The sequence below is a fragment of the Triturus cristatus genome, chromosome 12, assembly GCF_964204655.1.
Source record: "Triturus cristatus chromosome 12, aTriCri1.1, whole genome shotgun sequence".
NCBI classification, from domain to species: domain Eukaryota; kingdom Metazoa; phylum Chordata; class Amphibia; order Caudata; family Salamandridae; genus Triturus; species Triturus cristatus.
Window position 1 is genome coordinate 686864426 of NC_140595.1, and position 21883 is coordinate 686886308.

General features: G+C 48.9%; 1 protein-coding gene across 10 annotated transcripts in view; it reads right to left on the bottom strand.

Annotated features, from left to right (window-relative positions):
* The window catches only part of LOC146780096 (P2Y purinoceptor 4-like), a 229659-nt gene that overhangs the window by 11727 nt on the left and 196049 nt on the right, over positions 1–21883 (bottom strand). The window contains exon 1 of one of the 10 annotated variants that reach the window (XM_085639815.1): positions 11582–11852. The exons of the other annotated variants lie outside the window; for them this stretch is intronic. The gene's annotated coding sequence lies outside the window, so the exon portion shown is untranslated. Of the gene's footprint in view, positions 1–11581; positions 11853–21883 lie in introns of those variants that run through there. 10 annotated transcript variants of the gene reach the window in all.

A 21883-nucleotide genomic window follows, 5' to 3' on the forward strand; every position in this document is an offset into this window, starting at 1 on the left:
CAGCACAGCCTCTGACAACACCGTGCAGCAATGACCTGACCAAACCGTGCAGCACAGCCTCTGACCAAACCGCGCAGCTCAACCTCTGACCAAACCGCGCAGCTCAACCTCTGACCAAACCGCGCAGCTCAACCTCTGACCAAACCGCGCAGCTCAACCTCTGACCAAACCGCGCAGCACAGCTGCTGAAAAAACCATGCAGCACAGCCTCTGACAAACTGTGAAGCACAGCCTCTGACAAACCGTGCAGCACAGCCTCTGACAAACCGTGCAGCACAGCTGCTGAAAAACCCTGCAGCATAGCCTCTGACAAACTGTGCAACAATGACCTGACAAAAACGTGCAGCACAGACCTGACCAAACCGTGCAGCACACACCTGACCAAACCGTGCAGCACACACCTGACCAAACCGTGCAGCACACACCTGGCCAAACCGTGCAGCACACACCTGGCCAAACCGTGCAGCACAGACCTGACCAAACCGTGCAGCACACACCTGGCCAAACCGTGCAGCACACACCTGGCCAAACCGTGCAGCACAGACCTGACCAAACCGTGCAGCACAGCCTCTGACCAAACCGTGCAGCACAGCTGCTGAAAAAAGCCTGCAGTACAGCCTCTGACAAACTGTGCAGCAATGTCCTGACAAAACCGTGCAGCCAAGACCTGACAAAACCGTGCAGCCCAGACCTGACCAAACCGTGCGGCACAGCCTCTGACAAACCGTGCAGCACAGCTGCTGAAAAAACCATGCAGCACAGCCTCTGACAAAACCATGCAGCACAGACCTTACCAAACCGTGCAGCACAGCCTCTGACAAAACCGTGCAGCAATGACCTGACGAAACCGTGCAGCACAGCCTCTGACAAAACGGTGCAGTACAACCTCAGACCAAACCTTGCAGCACAGACCTGACCAAACCATGCAGCACAGCCTCTAACAAAACCGTGCAGCAATGACCTGACCAAACTGTGCAGCACAGACCTGACCAAACCGTGCAGCACAGCCTCTGACCAAACCGTGCAGCACAGCCTCTGACAAAGCCGTGCAGCACAACCTCCAACAAAACCGTGCAGAAATAACCTGACAAATCGTGCAGCACAGCCTCTGGCAAAACCGTGCAGCACAACCTCTGACAAAACCTTGCAGCACAGCCTCTGACGAAACCGTGCCGCACAGACCTGACCAAACCGTGCCGCACAGACCTGACCAAACCGTGCAGCACAGCCTCTGACAAAACCGTGCAGCACAGACCTGACCAAACCGTGCAGCACAGACCTCTGACAAAATCATTCAGTATGGCCTCTGACAAAACCGTGCAGCACGGCTTCTGACAAAAGCGTGCAGCACAGCCTCTGACAAAAGCGTGCAGCAATGATCTGACCAAGCCGTGCAGTACAACCTCTGACCAAACCGTGCAGCACAGCCTCTGACCAAACCGTGCAGCACAGCCTCTGACCAAACAGTGCAGCACAGCCTCTGACCAAACAGTGCAGCACAGCCTCTGACCAAACCGTGCAGCACAGCCTCTGACCAAACCGTGCAGCACAGCCTCTGACAAAGTCGTGCAGCACAACCGCCAACAAAACCGTGCAGAAATAACCTGACAAATCGTGCAGCACAGCCTCTGGCAAAACGTGCAGCACAGTCACTGACCAAACTGTGCAGCACAGCCACTGACAAACCGTGCAGCACAGCTTCTGAACAAACCGTGCAGCACAGCCTCTGGCAAAAACGTGCAGTACAGCCTCTGGCAAAACCATGCAGCACAGCCTCTGACCAAACTGTGCAGCACAGCCTCTGGCAAAACCGTGCAGCACGGCTTCTGACAAAAGCGTGCAGCACGGCCTCTGACAAAAGCGCGCAGCAATGATCTGACCAAACCGTGCAGCACAGCCTCTGGCAAAACCATGCACCACAGTCACTGACCAAACCGTGCAGTACAACCTCTGGCAAAACTGTGCAGCACAGTCACTGACCAAACTCTGCAGCACAGCCTCTGACGAACCGTGCAGCACAGCCTCTGACAAAACCGTGCAGCACAACCTCTGACAAAACCGTGCAGCACAACCTCTGACAAAACCGTGCAGCACAGCCTCTGACAAAACCGTGCAGCACAACCTCTGACAAAAGCTTGCAGCACAGCCTCTGACAAAACCGTGCCGCACAGACCTGACCAAACCGTGCAGCACAGCCTCTGACAAAACCGTGCAGCACAGACCTGACCAAACCGTGCAGCACAGACCTCTGACAAAATCATTCAGTATGGCCTCTGACAAAACCGTGCAGCACGGCTTCTGACAAAAGCGTGCAGCAATGATCTGACCAAGCCGTGCAGTACAACCTCTGACCAAACCGTGCAGCACAGCCTCTGACCAAACCGTGCAGCACAGCCTCTGACCAAACAGTGTAGCACAGCCTCTGACCAAACAGTGCAGCACAGCCTCTGACCAAACAGTGCAGCACAGCCTCTGACCAAACCGTGCAGCACAGCCTCTGACCAAACCGTGCAGCACAACCGCCAACAAAACCGTGCAGAAATAACCTGACAAATCGTGCAGCACAGCCTCTGGCAAAACGTGCAGCACAGTCACTGACCAAACTGTGCAGCACAGCCACTGACAAACCGTGCAGCACAGCCACTGACAAACCGTGCAGCACAGCTTCTGAACAAACCGTGCAGCACAGCCTCTGAACAAACCGTGCAGTACAGCCTCTGGCAAAACCGTGCAGCACAGCCTCTGACCAAACTGTGCAGCACAGCCTCTGACCAAACTGTGCAGCACAGCCTCTGACAAAACCGTGCAGCACAGCCTCAAATAAAAACCGTGCGACACAGCCTCTGACAAACCATGCGGCAGTCACTGACCAAACTGTACAGCACAGCCTCTGACAATCCGTGTAGGAGTCACTGACCTAACTGTACAGCACAGCCTCTGACAAACCATGCAGCACAGTCACTGACCAAATGTGCAGCACAGCCTTTGAGCAAACCGTGCAGCACAGCCTCTGATGAAACCGTGCAGCAACAATCTCACAAAATTGTGCAGCACAGCCTCAGACCAAACTGTGCAGCACAGCCTCTGACAAACCATGCAGCCCAACCTCTGGCCAAACTGTGCAGCACAGCCTCCGACAAAACCTTGCAGCACAGCCTCTGACAAAACCGGGCAGCACAGCCTCTGACAAAACCGGGCAGCACAGCCTCTGACAAAACCGGGCAGCACAGCCTCTGACCAAACCGGGCAGCACAGCCTCTGACCAAACCGTGCAGCACAACCGCCAACAAAACCGTGCAGAAATAACCTGACAAATCGTGCAGCACAGCCTCTGGCAAAACGTGCAGCACAGTCACTGACCAAACTGTGCAGCACAGCCACTGACAAACCGTGCAGCACAGCCACTGACAAACCGTGCAGCACAGCTTCTGAACAAACCGTGCAGCACAGCCTCTGAACAAACCGTGCAGTACAGCCTCTGGCAAAACCGTGCAGCACAGCCTCTGACCAAACTGTGCAGCACAGCCTCTGACCAAACTGTGCAGCACAGCCTCTGACAAAACCGTGCAGCACAGCCTCAAATAAAAACCGTGCGACACAGCCTCTGACAAACCATGCGGCAGTCACTGACCAAACTGTACAGCACAGCCTCTGACAATCCGTGTAGGAGTCACTGACCTAACTGTACAGCACAGCCTCTGACAAACCATGCAGCACAGTCACTGACCAAATGTGCAGCACAGCCTTTGAGCAAACCGTGCAGCACAGCCTCTGATGAAACCGTGCAGCAACAATCTCACAAAATTGTGCAGCACAGCCTCAGACCAAACTGTGCAGCACAGCCTCTGACAAACCATGCAGCCCAACCTCTGGCCAAACTGTGCAGCACAGCCTCCGACAAAACCTTGCAGCACAGCCTCTGACAAAACCGGGCAGCACAGCCTCTGACAAAACCGGGCAGCACAGCCTCTGACAAAACCGGGCAGCACAGCCTCTGACAAAACCGGGCAGCACAGCCTCTGACACAACCGGGCAGAACAACCTCTGACAAAACTGGTCAGCACAGCCTCTGACAAAACGTGCAGCACAGCCTATGACTAAACCATGCAGCACAGCCTCTGACAAAACTGTGCAGCACAACGTCTGACAAAACTGGACAGCACAGCCTCTGAACAAACTATGGAGCACAGCCTCTGATAAAAACCGTGCAGCACAGCCGCTGACAAAACTGTGCAGCACAGCCTCCGATGTAAACTGTGCAGTACAGCCTCTGACCACACTGTGCAGCACAGCCTCTGAGAAAAGCAGTGCAGCACAGTCTCTGAGAAAACTGTGCAGCAAAGCCTGTGATATAAACCGTGCAGAATAGCTTCTGGCCATACTGTGCAGCACAGCCTCTGACAAAACCGTGCAACACAGTCTTTGGCCAAACTGTGCAACATAGCCTCTGACCAAATGCTGCAGCACAGCCTCTGACCAAACTGTGCAGCACAGCCTCTGAGAAAAACCGTGCATCGCAGCCTCTGAGAAAACTGAGCAGCACAGCCTCTGACAAAACTGAGCAGCACAGCCTCTGACAAAACTGAGCAGCACAGCCTCTGATATAAACCGTGCAGCACAGCCTCTGATATAAACCGTGCAGCACAGCCTCTGATATAAACCGTGCAGCACAGCCTCTGGCCATACTGTGCAGCACAGCTTCTGACATAAACCGTGCAACACAGCCTCTGGCCAAACCATGCAGCACAGCCTCTGACAAAACCGTGTAGCACAGCCTCTGACAAAACTGTGAAGCACAGCCTCTGACAAAACCGTGCAGCACCGCCTCTGACAAAACCGTGCAGCACCGCCTCGGACAAAACCGTGCAGCACCGCCTCGGACAAAACCGTGCAGCACCGCCTCTGACAAAACCGTGCAGCACCGCCTCTGACAAAACCGTGCAGCACCGCCTCTGACAAAACCGTGCAGCACCGCCTCTGACAAAACCGTGCAGCACCGCCTCTGACAAAACCGTGCAGCACCGCCTCTGACAAAACCGTGCAGCACCGCCTCTGACAAAACCGTGCAGCACAGCCTCTGACAAAACCGTGCAGCACAGCCTCTGACAAAACCGTGCAGCACAGCCTTTAAAAAAACCATGCAGCACAGCCTCCGAAAAAAACGTGCACCACAGCCGCTGACAAGACCATGCAGCACAACCTCTGACCAAACTGTGCAGCACAGCCTCTGGAAAAAAATGCAGCAAAGCTACTGACGAAATCGTGCTGCACAGCCTCTGACAAAACCGTGCAGCACAGCTTCTGACAAAACCGTACAGCACAGCCTCTGACAAAACCGAGCAGCACAGCCTCTGACAAAACCGGGCAGCACAGCCTCTGACAAAACCGGGCAGCACAGCCTCTGACAAAACCGTGCAGCACAGCCTCTGACAAAACCGTGCAGCACAGCCGCTGACAAAACTGTGCAGCACAGCCTCCGATATAAACTGTGCAGCACAGCCTCTTACCTCACTGTGCAGCACAGCCTCTGAGAAAAGCAGTGCAGCACAGTCTCTGAGAAAACTGTGCAGCACAGCCTGTGATATAAACCGTGCAGAATAGCTTCTGGCCATACTGTGCAGCACAGCCTCTGACCAAATGCTGCAGCACAGCCTCTGACCAAACTGTGCAGTATAGCGTCTGAGAAAAAACGTGCATCACAGCCTCTGGCCATACTGTGCAGCACAGCTTCTGATATAAACCGTGCAACACAGCCTCTGGCCAAACCATGCAGCACAGCCTCTGACAAAACCGGGCAGCACAGCCTCTGACAAAATCGTGCACAGCAGCCACGGACAAAACCGTGCACAACAGCCACGGACAAAACCGTGCAGCACAACCTCTGACCAAACTCTGCAGTACAGCCTCTGACCAAACTGTGCAGCACAACCTCTGACCAAACTGTGCAGCACAACCTCTGACCAAACTGTGCAGCACAGCCTCTGGCAAAACCGTGCAGCAAACCCACTGATCAAATCGTCCAGCACAGAATATGACTGAACCGCTCAGCACAGCCTCTGACCAAACGGTGCAGCACAGCCTCTGACACAATCATGCAGTACCAATCTGACAAAGCGTTGAGCAACAGTCTCTGACCAAACCGTACTGCAACAATCCAACCGAACAGTATAGAAACCATTTAACCAAACCGTTTAGAAACAAGATAACCAAACCGTACAACAACAGTCTCTGACCAAACCGTACTGCAACAATCTAACCGAACAGTACAGAAACCATTTAACCAAACCGTTTAGAAACAAGATAACCAAACCGTACAGCAACAGTCTCTGACCAAACCGTACTGCAACAATCTAACCGAACAGTACAGAAACCATTTAACCAAACCGTTTAGAAACAAGATAACCAAACCATACAGCAGCAGTCTCTAAGCAAACAGTACAGCAAAAATCTAACTGAACAGTGCAGCAACGACCTGACAGAGCCGTGTAGAAACAATCTGTGGCCAAACGGCACAGCAACAATTTAACTAAACCATACAGCAACAGTCTCTGGTCAAAAGTCACAACAATTTGACCAAACGGGAAAGCAACAACTTCTGGCCAAATCGTACCACAAAAGCCTCTGGCCAAATAGTACAGCAATAATCCTCTGACCGTACCATATAGCAACACTTTCTTATCAAACCTTACAGCAAGAAACTACAATCCAACTTGTGGGCAGAAGCCGACCAAACCTTACAGCAATCATTTTTGACCAAACCTTAAAGCAGCAATTCTTTGACCAAACCCAAATCTTACCTCAACAATCCCTAACCAAACTGTACAACAACAATCTTTTACCAAACCTCAAAGCAACAATTCTCTCTCCAAACCTTAGGAAAACAACTTCTTACCAAACCCCACTGCAACAATAATTTGAACAAACTTCACAGCAACAATCTCTTCACAAACCTTGCAGCAACAATTCTCTGAGCAAAACGTACAGCATCAATCTCTGACCAAACAGTTCAGCAACAGCCTGACCAACCTATACAGCAACATTTCTCTGACCACAATTTACAGCAACATCCTGTGACCAAACCATAAAGCAACCGTCTCTGAGCAAACCGTATAGCAACAATCTTTGACAAGCCAATAAGCAAGGACCCTCTAACCAAAACCCACAGCAATGATTCTTTAGGTAACCAAACCCTATACCAACCACTCGCTGAACAACCCCTACACTAACCTGCTGTCAACCAGGCATTTTAGAAGGAATCAATTAATGAAACCCCACAGAACTGATCAATGCAACATTCCTCAAAATAAGAGGTGCACTAAGGAACCTCTGATAAAACAATGCAGCAATAATCCACTAACCAAACCCTTCAGCAACTATTCTACAACACAGCCCTCTAGTAGCCATGCTCGAATGAAACGCTAAACCAAAAATCATGTTGAAAAACTCAAATTCAATGTTCACTGCAATGATCTTCTAAATTAACCATACCAATAAGAACATATGCTACCCATACAGCAACAATCCTCTAAACAACCCATATAGCATCAGTTGTATAGCCAACCCCTATGGTAGCCATGCTCTTATTAAAACCCTATTGCAACAGTCATTTACCCAAATTGTACTGCAACAACCTTCTTACCAAAGCCAATACCAACAATTCTCCAACCATAAACCACAGCAGCAATTCTCTAACAAACACCTGTAGCATCAGTCCAAAATCAACCCTTACAAATCCTATCCTCGAACCCAAGCCGTTCAGCAAAAGTCCCCTGCCATCCCACACAATCATCCTACGAGACCTCATTGCAATGACCTCTGAGCCACAATTACCGTAATGATTTTTAATCAAATCCAATAGCAAAACCCAATGGCAAGCACCTAGCACCCCCAAGTATAACTCCACAGCCACAAACCCATAAAGTAACGAACTCTAACATTAGTCGTCATCTAACCAGATAACAATCTTCTATTCAAACCAAATTGCAATGACCATCATGCTGAACCGCACTATAAACACTATAAAAGTCCCCTTGCCTAACAGTAGCGCTATGGATGCTTAGTCAACATGTAAAGTCATGATTTTCTAACAATGCCTTACATCAAACTTTTTCAAAACCTGCAGAAAATGATAGAACAATCCCAACACAACTCTTCAATCACTAGGACCTACAGGCACATGCCCCTTTCATAAACCCTAGAGAATGTATCCAAATCACCAAACCATAAAGTAGAGATCTCCTTGCTCACGCCTTCATCAGTGTTCCCGTTACTGGGCTACGATTTGTTGCTATTAAGGTCACCATTCCATTCGGTAGTGTCACAATTTCCGTTGGCAGTGATGTCCTGAGAAGGACGGGCAGCACTGGTTAACACTCCACTGAGGGGATTGTGGGGCACCTTGGGATGCAGGGTTATTTAACTACTTGCTTCACCTTTGATAGATTACTATGGGTCCAATGCGAACCCATGTCTTCAATGCAACCAGGTAATCCTGGACCTCCTGCCCACCATGATCGGGGATGATTGACCACACCAAGATGGTGCTCTGTGAATGTTCAATATCGAATGCTTTTTTGTTGACAGTTGGTTGGGTATTCCACAAAACCAACCTGGAGCGGCCTATTGGGAGGGGGCAGTGAGGGAGTTACGGATGATTTTAGTCCACAGTTTGATTTACGTTCTCCTTTCAGTGCCACCTTTCTGGCAGTCTCCATCAAACAGGTTCAGGGTTGGTTGGAAGCAACAGGATTCTTCTCTACTCACCATAAACCCATAGACGCAAAAGATGACTACATAAAGGCTGATGCTCTGAAACGTTTCGGGCATACGACACATGCTTAAACCAAGGAGGGTATGCACAGCCTTTGTATAGATGAGCACTCTGCTATAAAAAGAGCATGCTAAAGTGGGAAAGTGGTAGAGGGTCCACCAGTATCGGGGCTTCAGTCACCCCCACCTCCAGTAAACTTGCCTCAACCAAACCTAGAACATGTTTCCTGCTAACTTATGTAAACTGTACCTCACCAAAACCACATCTGTACCCCTTGTCCACAATAACCCCTGAATATTTCCTAATAGCCCCTGTACATCTGTATCCGATCAATTCAATAACGCCTTTCTCCTTCCATTCTCAGAACATCTGTCCTTAAATAACCCAGACTATCGGCTTGCTCAACCCCAGAACAGTAGTTCCCATTAAACGGAGAACATATCTTGCCCCACTTAGTACAAAACATCTGAACATCTGTTCTATACAAAACCTAGAAGACTTGGCCTTATGAAACCCCAGACCATCTGTCCACTCTAGTTTAATCATCCTAAATCTACCCCCCAACTCGAGAACATCTGCCTCCCACCAACATGACCTGTGCACTCCACTAACCAAAGTACATTTATCCATACCAACTACATAACCTCTGTCTACATTAACCCTATATCTGTAACCACCAACCTCAAAACATATGCCCCCACTATCCCAGAACATCTGTGCGTACTAACCGTAGAACAGATGTCTTTCAATTCGACGTGGTCCCCTGCCAACCACAAACCTCTGCTGAACACGGCTATCTTCAAGAGAACCTTCTCAACACCAACCCCAAAAAGATGCTGTCATTCGTCAGCCTCAGAATAACCATCAGCTCCTATCAACATCATTCCATCAGCAACCCCAGAACACATGCCTACACGAACCACTGAAAAGGTGATCCCAGCAACTCCAGAAAAGCTATCCACGCAAGGAACAGGGATTAAACAACACTACCCTGGTGGGGGTAAAAGGATGGACCCGGGTCTGATGAGTCACGCTGAATGTTGAGAAATCCTGTGTGAATTATTGCCTAAACGGTGCTGCGTAAGAACTTTTTCTCTAGATCCTAACAGGCACTGAATGAAATGCGAAATGTCTCCAAATATCAGGCTTTTGGGGGGATACTTGGGGAAATGATATTGTGCCCAACTCTAAAAGTTCCATGTCTCCAGTCCCAAAATCTGCATGGAAGAGGGGGTACGAGGATTCTACAACCAATGACAAAAGCTCTTGGATGGGATAATGTCCACATCTGAGTTGGGCAAGGGTCGGCAATAGCAATACCCGTTGGCGAACTGCAGTGAGGAAAGGAAATTCAAGAACAGAACAGAACTGTTCCAGTGGTAGCCACCCTATGGAAGATCAGGGCTGCGGCTTGCACTTTTACAATATCTACCTTATCCTACATTAACCCTGCCCTAAGGTAGTTGCAATTTGTACAATGAAAATGCTTGAATTCAGAGAAAAGGATAGTTGTGATGGCAGACCAGCTCAGGGTTATGTTAGCTAGTTGAGGTATCCTCTATCAAAGGGCCCCATGCACGTTTGCTTAAGCCACAGTGATAAAACTTCATAAGGTTTCATTGAGGTAAAACAAAAGGTATGGAAATGCTAAAAGAGTTGAAAATGGACATATTTTGGCCCAGAGCCGAAGTATCTTATTTTCTTGCAATAAGCGCGATATACCACACGCACAGGGATGAGCTACAGAGCGGAGGCCAGTTTTCACTCTTTGGTAAAGCAACAAAAAATAATCTTATTTTTACAGAGAACGAGACTAGGAAATCATGCACTTTGATATAACAAAGTCGATTTTGGAAGAATAGTACATTGAAATCTGCAGAGTTTCAGGGGAAAGTGGAACATTTTGTATGCATTTTGTCAACTATTATCTGCTAAAACAATATTTTATTAACAATAGCACATGTTTATCTGCTGGCCCCAATAAATGTGCCATTACCAAAACAGTGAATCTCTAATCATGTGATGAAGTGGTGACCAAAAATCATTATTTTAAGAGATGTAGTTGTGCCCTCCACATTTCTAAGGTTTTTTGTGTGGAAAAGAGAAATCTTAAATTTCACTTTTCCTGGTGAAGCCCAAAGTCCAAAGCTCCCAGGCGTGGACACTAGCTCATGAATCTAGCCACGACGGTTCAAAAGTTTGCATTTGAGAACTTTACAAAGTTCTACTCAAAAGAAAGGCACCCCAAACCAGTGCTTAATTTGAGCCGGTGGTTTCTGGTGGGGGCCACCGGCACTCATTTTTAGGAATTGGTACTTATTTTTACTGATCAGACATTTCCCCCAGAGCAAGAGAGCGAAACACACATAAAGTGGAAAGAAGAAGATAAAGACGGGAAAACCATCACACAAGGAGAAAGGAGGAAGCAGCAAGAGTGAGATGAAGGGGAGGGGGCGCAGGGTAGTGGATTGAAGAAGCGTGAGGTGGATTGAAGATTACTCACACTTGGTATTCGGCGTGCTAACATTTTATAGCACCAGCAGTGGGCTTCTAAGCACAGCTTTGGGCACCAACACTTCTTTTACTTATTAAGTTCTGCCCCAAACTCTTGAATCGCTTGGGTCTGGTGCCCCCAATCGCTTACCTCTTCGCTATAGTTCAGCAAAAAGTGATGGTCAGTATTAGACATGCCTGCAGCGGAAAGGGTGTCATCTCTGGCAAACTGATAGGTAGCCTTAATGTTGGAACACGAGATCCCACACCCAGGATAGACAGAGTTCCCCCACAATCTCTCAGGGTGCGACAACCTACCTTCTCCAGAGTATGGGACCACCCAGCATCAAAATTAACTTGAAAGTCTGCTCTTATGAGAGTGTGGAACTGTCGGCAGCTAGCGTCCACCTAAAATTCCGCATCCTCTCCTATGTATCCAAGGCTTGAACTCTCAGCCGGCGTAGGACTCGGCGCTCTCCTCGCCAGGGGGCTGCCAGATGGATGGATCTGAGGGTTGCTTCTCCTGTGGTACTGGTCTCTGCGTTTGGTGGTCCCAGCTGTCCGCAGCCTGCCCGTCAGAGGTGCACCAGGTAGACAGGAGTGAGCTGTGGATGGCTCACACAGGTAGGCAGGTTCCTATGAGTGGCATGCTGCAGGCAGCAGCTGACTTGCAGGAGGCGCGCTGCAGGAACAGTGGACATGCAGCCCTGGAAGGCAGTCTCCCAGCCCCTGCCTGTTCCAAGTGTGCACAGCCAGCCTTTCAGGATCACTGCTCACGAGTCTTAAATTCCATCTGCATGCATGCGGCTCGTTGGAGGAAAGCAGCATGATTGAATGAAGGGGTTAATCATTTGCTCAGCAGCACCAGCGCTAAGCTACAGGAAACCCTGCACCTGTGTCTCGCCATCCTTTGCACCCTGAGAAACACGCGCCACCAAAGAGCAGGCGAAGAACCTGGGTTCAAGCAGGTGCAACCTCCACGCCACATAAAATGGGGGCAAGGGGTGGGACGGGAGGGTCACCAAAAACAACTGCAGCTTTCTGCCCTGCCCTTAGGGAAAGGGATTCTGAGAAACATCTTAAACACCGTGGCCTAAGGGTGCCCAACTTCAACCCTCTAAGAAATCAATTACAGAACACCCATACAAACACAGAACCACCTGCAGCACTAGAACCCACTGGGAAGAGGGCAACGGAACTCACCACTCAGAAGGAGAGCTTACAAAGGAACAGAGAAGCGCACCAATGACACGAGATGCAGGCACACTCCCCCCAATACCCAGCACCACACCAAACACCCTGGGAGGGGTGATTTATCTCAATCCTGTGCTTGCGAGGGCTGGGCCCAACAAGCATGCAATAAGTAACACTGAACATCAGCTTGTGCTGCAGCAGCTGCCTTGAAATAGAAATGGCAACAAAACAAGAAGTGGACATGGAAGAGGGACTAACAAGTGCTAGAGCATGCTTGGGTTTGAGAGAGAGAAGGAAAGCGAATCATGACTGAGTGAAAATGCTAGAGGGAGACAGATAAGGGAGGGGGTGAAGGCGAAAGCTTGGACATGGCATGGGAAAGACGGTCAAGGGGAGGGCGTATGAGGGTAAAGGGGATGTGCCAAAGGGGAGCATGTGGGTGGGGAGGTTTTGCGAGACAAAAGAGTAAGAGTGAGTGAGTGCATGCCAGAAAGGGGGAGAGTAATAGTCATTTTTAATGTTATGAATTAATAATTAACTGTTTTTGTGGGCATCTCTAAATTAGCCAGACAGCGCCGCCACCTTGTGGCAGACTGTCACAAGCACTGGTGTTGACCATGAAGTGCTGAAACCACCGGCTCAAATTAAGCACGGATAGGATACACAGGGGGGGGGGGGGGTAGTTTCAAAGGCAGATGTGTGAGACAGAGGAAAGGTATGAGTGGTTGAGAATTGCCAGGGTGTGTAAGAAAGTCAGATGAAGGCTACTGAAGTTGGGAAAGAGTGGAGGTGTGAGAAACGGGAGTGACTTCAGCGAAGAAAGCGAAGGCAGGGTCATTTCCTGGTGGAGAGCATAGTCCGCGGGGGCCTGTGGGGTCAGCAGTAAGAGCTTCATACGGACCCTGCAAGCAGCACACGTGACATCTTTGCTAGAGAGAGTGTGGTGGAACAGAAGAATGTGCAGTCAACCACTTTGGCAACATTTCTTGCACTAAGCCTGGGGGTTGCAGGTGCTATAAAAAACAAAGGAGGCAGGTGAGGGATAGGGGAGGGTAAAAAACACAAGGAAAAAGGAGATCAGGGTGTGAACTAGAATAGAAGATTCAGAAAGGACGGTATGAGAGGGAAGCATGAGACCGGTAGGTGTGAGAGAAGAGTAAGGGGTTGTGAGGGTGAGAAGAGAGGATGATCTGAGACACCGATGTGAGACTGCAAAGGACAGAAATGAGAGCTGAGGGCTCGAACGAGAGAGAGAGAGAGATGGGGAAGGAGAGAGAGAGTGCGACAGAGAGAAAAGAGAGTGCCCTAGAAAACATTTCATCTTTAAGTGGTCCCGCTGGATGGTGGTCTCTCCCTTTGGCCTTTTTTCTTTAGACCAACCAGTAAAGACCTCTACCCACGATTATGAAGGGTCCCCTCCAGTCTGTCTTGTCTATGGACCTTTGGTGAGTGCGCACGCATCTCACTTGAAGATCAACAGATACCTACCTTGTTTCATAGGGATTGAGTTGGTAGAGCTGTACGTGTTGACTGAGCGTGCCATTGTATGCATGTTTCATAGGGATTGAGTTGGTAGAGCTGTACGTGTTGACTGAGCGTGCAATCGTATGCATGTTTCATAGGGATTGAAGTGCTAGAGCTGTACGTGTTGACTAAGTGTGCCACCGGATGCATGTTTCATAGGGATTGAGGTGCTAGAGCTGTATGTGTTGACTGAGCGTGCCATCGTATGCATGTTTAATAGGGATTGAGTTGGTAGAGCTGTACGTGTTGACTGAGCGTGCCATCGTATGCATGTTTAATAGGGATTGAGTTGGTAGAGCTGTACCTGTTGACTGAGCGTGCCATCGTATGCATGTTTCATAGGGATTGAGTTGGTAGAGCTGTACGTGTTGACTGAACGTGCCATCGTATGCATGTTTCATAGGGATTGAGTTGGTAGAGCTGTACGTATTGACAGTGTACCATCGTATGCATGTTTCATAGGGATTGAGGTGCTACAGCTGTACGTGTTGACTGAGCGTGCCATCGTATGCATGTTTAATAGGGATCGAGGTGCTAGAGCTGTACGTGTTGACTGAGCGTGCCATCCTATGCATGTTTCATAGGGATTGAGATGCTAGAGCTGTACGTGTTGACCGAGCGTGCCATCGTATGCATGTTTCATAGGGATTGAGGTGCTACAGCTGTACGTGTTGACTGAGCCTGTCATCTTAAGTCCGCGACAGAGATTTCAGTGCAACTTAGTAATGACATCACAGGCCAGGGACGCATCTTTATAGTTCTGCCTCTTTGATCACATCCCAGATGTCGTAGAAAGAAGAGCAGCTGGTCGGAAATTGCTTGGCCCTTAGGCGCTCCTCCAGTCTCGGATGCAAGCTCATGATTTTGCGCTACGTAACACTCGAAGCAGTAACCTTATCAGGAAAACTCCAGGAAGAAGAGGACCAGACGCTGAGCCTTCTCTTGCTGTGCTCCTGGGAGCTGGAACTCACTCCCCACTGGATGCAGCCAGCTCCCTCACTCCTGCAGCTCAGGAAGACTCCAAGGCCCTCCTCTTTAAGCAGCTTCTCATCCATGCCTAACCTTCAGGAGAGGACCCCACTGGGAGCCCTGTACAGCCTACAGTCCCTCCACCATCCACCATCCGCCTCATCTCCTCTCCCCTTTGATCCCACTCCCACACAGCACTCAGCTGCTTTGTACCTAGATTCGTGCTGCAGAAAACCCTTTCCATATAGAATAGATTAGTGGGTTAACTCACCTACAGCTGCGATGTTTTTGTGTAGCCTAAATGACATAGTTTGTACACAATGGCAAGGTGGTCAAAGGGAAGAGCAGTGTGTCACAGACAATACACTATACATATTCTTTTTTAAGTTACTATGTTAAGTGCATGGGGGAAAGGGACGCTTTGTTTGATATCCCACAATTTGATTTGTGGTCAGAGGCTGAAATTGGGATTAGTTCAGAGGCCAAAGTGAGTACAATTGATTATTAGGTATGACAGTATTAAAAACTTTGGGCACATGCATCAAGCAAAATACCGGTCGCAAAGGGGCAGAGTTGCAGAATCGGCCCCTTGGCGCTGGTATTTTGCCATTTGGGATGCATCAACCCAAAAGCATTTAGCAAAATAGTTAATCGCAAATTTTGCGATTACCTATTTTGCGAATGCAGTTAGGGAATCGCAAATTGTGTTTCCCTAAATGCGATGAATTATGCATTCGCAAATTCCATTTTCACAATTTGGAATCGCAAATTAGGGCGGTCTTTTGGCCCGCTTGCACGCTTGAAATTGCATGTGCAATTTGCGAGTACCTATTTGGTACTCGCAAATTGCACATGCAATCCCATTCATTCTTATGGTCAATGAGAAGCCATTCCTTAATAGCGAGTCGCAATTTGCGATTCGCTATTAAGGAATATGTAGGAATCGCAATTTGTTTTGCGAATCCTACATGCATAGGTAATTGCGACTCCTTAATAGCGATTCCTTAATAATCGCTATTAAGGACTCACAATTCCTACCTTTGATGTTATGTTATGTTATTGGAACTTTTATAGCGCGCAGCTACCCTAGGGTGTCCCGGCGCTTGCTGTAGTTCTCCCAACACCCAGCAACGAGAGGATCAAAACAACCATGTTTTGAGCGCTTTCCTAAAGGAAAGAAGATCCTTCGAATTCCTCAAATCAAAAGGAAGCTCATTCCAGGCCCTAGCCGCCCCTGCTACAAAACTTCTCCCGCCCCATCTAGCTTTCCTAATGATAGGGAGGATGATAAGTTTTGCTCCCAAGGAGCGCAATGATCTTGCTGGTACATATCAGCGAAATTGTTGTCTCAGATGTAGAGAGCCTGTATTCTGCAAAGCGCGGAAGACTAAACAAAGTGCTTTAAATAGGAAACGCTTTTTTACAGGTAACCAGTGGAATTTTCTTATTGCGCCGGAAATTGGGGTAGACCTCGAAGTTCCCGTAAGCAGCCTGGCTGCTGAGTTCTGGAGCATCTGGAGTTTACGAAGATTACCCTCCTGCATGTCCAAATGCCAAATGGAGACCATTACAGTAGTCAAGGCGAGACAAAATCAAAGCTGTAACCACTGTGAATTTACAATCCGAAGGCAGAAGCGGAAGCACTTTCCTCAGGCTCCTAAGAATGTAAGAGGTGGTGGAAACTACCGCATTCACCTGAGCTTGCATGGAGAGGCACTCATCCAGCACTACACCCAAATTTTTGACTTTTCTCGAGGGGACTGGAAGAGTACCCATGGTCTCAGGCCACCAACTAGGAGTCCAGATATTGGCATTATTGCCGAATAGCATCACCTCTGTCTTACTTTCATTGAGCTTTAAACAGTTTTGAGACATCCAACCTCCTACCTCCCCCATGCAGTCATGTAGCCTTTCCCCTGACGCCCTCTCCTGGCCTGGTAACATGGAGATTACAATTTGAGTGTCGTCAGCATAAGATGTAAGACAGAAGCCGAACCATTCAATCAAGGGGGCCAGAGGAGATACATAAACGTTAAAAAGTGTAGGGCTAAGGGAAGAACCCTGTGGAACCCCACAGGGAAGTGAAAAGGGGTTCGAGACAAAGTCACCCAAAGCCACTGACTGTTGTCTGTCGGAAAGGAAGGACTTTAAAAGAGACCAAGCTTTATTCCGTATTCCGCAAGCCGACAACCGGTCCATCAAAACACCATGATGGACCGTGTCGAAGGCCGCGGAAAGGTCAAGAAGGATCAGCACTGCCTTGCCACCTTGATCCAGCCCTCTCCTAATCTCGTCCGTAGATTTGAGAAGAGCGGTCTCGGTACTGTGCCCTTCTCTAAACCCAAACTGGGTGGGATCCAGGACATTGGTGTCACGCAAAAAGGCACTCAGCTTGATATTCAAATGTTTTTCCACCAGTTTCGCCGGTAGGGGAAGGTGTGAAATGGGCCGAAAATTGTTAGGATCATTCATATCCAAGTTAGGTTTCTTCAGCAGAGGAAGTACCGAGGCTACCTTCCAACGTTTTGGAAACTGCCCAAGAGAAAACATATTATTGTAGAGAGCCGTCAATGTCAAAGCTATGGGTTAGGGTGCCAACTTTGCTATTGCCACTGGGCATGGATCATAAGGTGACCCAGATTTCGCAGTTACCAGAAAATTGAGGGTCTCAGGGTATGTTATCCATGGGCCCCTTTCTTCTTTAACTGCTACGCTGCACACAGGAGCCTGTGAGTACTTGTGCGTTATCTGCTATCAGCAAGATCCTAATGAGAGTTAATCACTTTGTTTTCCCCTGCTGTGTGGCGCTGAGAGGGCTGGGGGGAGGGGGGGGGGCAGGCTTGGACAAAATAAACACTTGCAAGGGTCACGTGGACAGGAGCTTTGCCTTTGGTGAATCCTGACCAAGGAAGCACGTTTGAATCCCCCAGCCCCCCACACACACATGTTGAGGATGCGTCTCCAGACTGGATGAACTAATGCGAGGCCATTTTGAAATTAAAAGTGTTTATTTTCAAGTGATGAGTTCATTACTTGCTGCATGAGCTCTCCAATGTGCACCTTGCCTTCAACACGTGCATCTCGTGTTGTAGGTGGTGCACTGTGAAAGTCGCATAGTGCCCACACATTCAAGAATGTTGGCAAATGAGCCCATAATTCCATACAGACCTCCAGGAGGGGAACTAAGCATGGTTCAGTGAGATGTACATGGACCCATGAACCATATTATTTCATTATTCCACTTGGAAACGTTTCCCCCTCACAGAAGCAATGACCCCCTGCTGCGCGGGGCTTAACCCTGATGGAACATCTTCTCTCCGACCGCAGGCCAGGGTCCTACTCCTCTTTTCGCCCTCTGTCCCTGGGGATCCCCCTCCTCCCCTTCTTCAGATGGCGTCTCCCTTACCTACCTTTCATCAGCTTCCCTTTACAGAGTCCCCTCCCTCTTCATGCCAGTCTCTCTTGGGCTTCACTGTCTCTCCTGAGGTAAGAGGGGGTCTCTTTCTCTCTGATTTCATGCAAACCAGCTCTCTGGGAGCCCTTCTCTCCTTGAAGGATGTTGATTCACCAAAATGCCAGAGGTTAAGGAAGTGACATTATGCACCCTGTGACACCAATGACATCACAGGGTTGGCCTTATGTGACGCCTTTCACCCATTAACAGCCTTCCATTTGCTGCTACAATCCAAGGAATGGCAACTACAGAACGAGTACAAAGTGCTTAGAATCCAGTTTTGTATGTGTTCCCTCCATGGGCTTAATGACAACTGAGATCAGGAGTAGCACGGGCAGTGCCAGGGGTAGCAAGGGCACTGCCAGAGGGACCAAGGAGCAAACTAAGGATTGCAGCTGCTACCCCTGACGAGCCCCGACACCCGTGCTTTCTTGCAGTCTCTGTCTCTCTCGCGCTCCTTCTCCAGTTCTGTAGTCAGAGGGAATCTATTGTCCCTCTCTTTTCACCACCACTAATACAGCCACACTCTGCCGTTATCTGTCAGTCCTGCAGTGCTCTCAGAGGGAAAAGAAACCAGAGACAGGACCTAGAGCACCACAAACAGCAATAATTCAGAGGTGTGTCCTACAAAGTGTGGGGAGCCGTCTAAGAAGCATAGGTAACGAGGAACAAATGTAACAGGCGTGTGCTTTGTTATTAAGGGACTAAGGTGTCTATTTGTATATCGGGCGGATCGCCACTGCCCGTATGGCGGTGGCGATCCGCCCGTCATTTCCCACTGCCCGCCAGCAATTTATCCCCCGCCCAATTACAATGGCGGCGGGACCCCGGCAGACAGAAAGACTGTACGCCGGTTTTCCGCCCGTCGACGAGTCGACCGGGAGGAAAAGGGGCTGGATATGGTGGCGGTGTCTGCAAGACACCGCCATCCATATTATCATGCAGGCGGGGATGTGCCTTTCCATGGTGGCGTTGCCGCCATGGAAAGGCATGCGGTGTCTGCATGTGGGGGCCCGTTGCGGCCCCCTGGTGTGTTGGGGGTACACATGGGGCTACCTATAGTACCCCCCTGCATTTGCAGGCACAATGTGGCAGGCACCACGTGGTGCCTGCCTCGTTGTGCATGCAAATGCATTGTGGCAGGCGATGCTGTGAGCACCGCCCGCGACAATGTTGTGGATGCCACTGCCACTGTGGCAGTGGCATCCTAATTACCGGTTCGGGACCGCCGCACCACTGGCAGCCGGTCCCAGCACCGCTAGGGTCCGCCCGCCATCCTAATAGGCCCCACAGCGTTCCAACAGGGACAAGAGTCATGTGTTTCTGTTTGAAAGACTCCTAATTAAAGGTAGCATTTTTATACAAATTGCAAACAAAAAATGTGTTTTAAACATTTTCTTAGTAGACAGAACAAGCAACACCTCCATAGGCCTGAGCCCCCACTCAACCAGCGCACAAGTAGGCCAATGACCCACCCCCACATCGTGGTCCCCTCAGATGTGCCACTTATTGCTACAGAGCTTGCCTGATTTCTTGTATATTTGCCCCCCCCTTGATCTTCCGACTTCCTTCTGTCTTTCTGTGGGCTGCCGTCCCCCTGAGCAGTTTGCTTTTTCCATTGAAGAGCAGGCCAGTGGGGCAAGGCCATTCTGTCTGCCATTTTGCAGACCTCCTTTTTCACATGCTGCTATAGTTTATTTTATTTTAGAAAGGAATGGCCCGCTCCATACCCAACTCCATCATTCTTGTTCAGAACATAGGTGGTGCTCCCTGTACATCCAACGCACGCACACCTTACGTACTGGAAGATGTGGGAGTAAGAATCAGATGGTGAGATTCCCATCTGCACGCTGTTGTGTCATATTGACAGCACACCCTCTTAAACTTTGAAGGTTTAAAAGAGGACCCTCTCTTTGGGTATGGAAGTACGGGTCTTTCTAGATCTAACAGGCATTGGCAAAGCCAGGAGTTCTGGCCTTGGCAGGCTGGTGCCATGGTTTTGTTATTGCTTGCATATGCCATAAACATAACAAGAAAAATTAGACAGTATACAGACAAAATGAGGTGGTCATATACTTACAATTAAAACATTTAAATACAAAAAATAAACATTACACAGAATTTCAATAGAACATTACAAGTGTTTCTTGGAAGGCTGCTGTACTTAGAAGAGGTATAGAAACGTTATTCTTAAGGTTTAATGCACATCACTGGAAAATATTCTTATTGATGCAAGGGAACGTTATTATAGGCTTTGAATTACTGAATCTGAAGATCTAAATTAAACACACAAGAGACTGAATAAATAATCAAGCCATGTCTGAGTCAATAGGTCTGACTTCAATGGGCTAGCACATGGCAACAACATGTGTGCATCAGTGTATTTGCAAGTGTTAGCTCAGTAAAACCAGACCTATTGGCTTTTTCCAAAACTTTCTTTTACTTGAAACCAGAGAAGGAGGAACAACATCATAAATATAGAAGATATTCTGTGGAGAGGTCTAAAGAAACAAACTAGATATGTGCATTGAAAATATTCCCTGACAGGGTTGTTGATACTTATTGGGTAATGCAGTGTTGGCTTTATACTGGGCTCATTGTTGGGCCCCCTTGTGCTTTAACAGGGTCTCAGAACCTGGCAACACTGCTGCTCGGCCCATGCAGCTGAGATCAGAGACAATGGGATGTTGCAGACTTTGGACTGCTGCGTCCTCACAGCAGGAATAGGGGCATTGGGCTGGGGCAGAGAGGCAATAGAAGAAAGCAAGCAGGCTATGCTGCAGGGAGGGCTTGCTATAGGCTATTCCACACCTGCATTCATAAAATCCATCAAGGTTCTGGTGCAAGTTAGTGGCCACTGGACTAATGAAGAAAAGGGGAACTGGATGACCTAGTCCAATAAAGGCGATGGGGAGATGTTCTACGGAAAGAGAGTGAGGTCCTCTGAAGGAACAATCGGGCCTCAGGGGCCACCAGCCAACTTGGCCTCAAGAATAACCAGGCAACTAGGAAACCTACAAAGAGCCCCCCTATTCAGGCTCGGATGAGTGTCAGGAAGAAGCAGAGGAATGTTGGTAAACAGGGGGGACGAGAGGAGGCAAGGAGGCCCAAATTAAAAATGCTGAAGTTTATCAAGAAAGGAAGTGTAAAGATAGTATGAAGAAGAAGGGGCGGAGGACCCGAGGAAGAATTCAAACATGAGTGTTTTGGGAAAATGGAAGGAAAAGCAAAGATGGAAGCGACAGATAAGAGGGTGCAGGAAGACAACTTGAAGTCTTAGAACCAGGTGAAGAAGCAAGAAGCTGCCAAGCGGACTAAGGAGGACAGAGAAAGGATTTGATGGGTGGCACGGTTCTAGCAGGAAGTGCATTGGAGTGCAGAGAAGTGAATTTCCACTCAGAATGAATAGACAATGTGTTCATCAGCCTGGGCAGCAACAGCAGGCATTGTGGTCAACACAGTGGTGCCCGTCTAGCAAG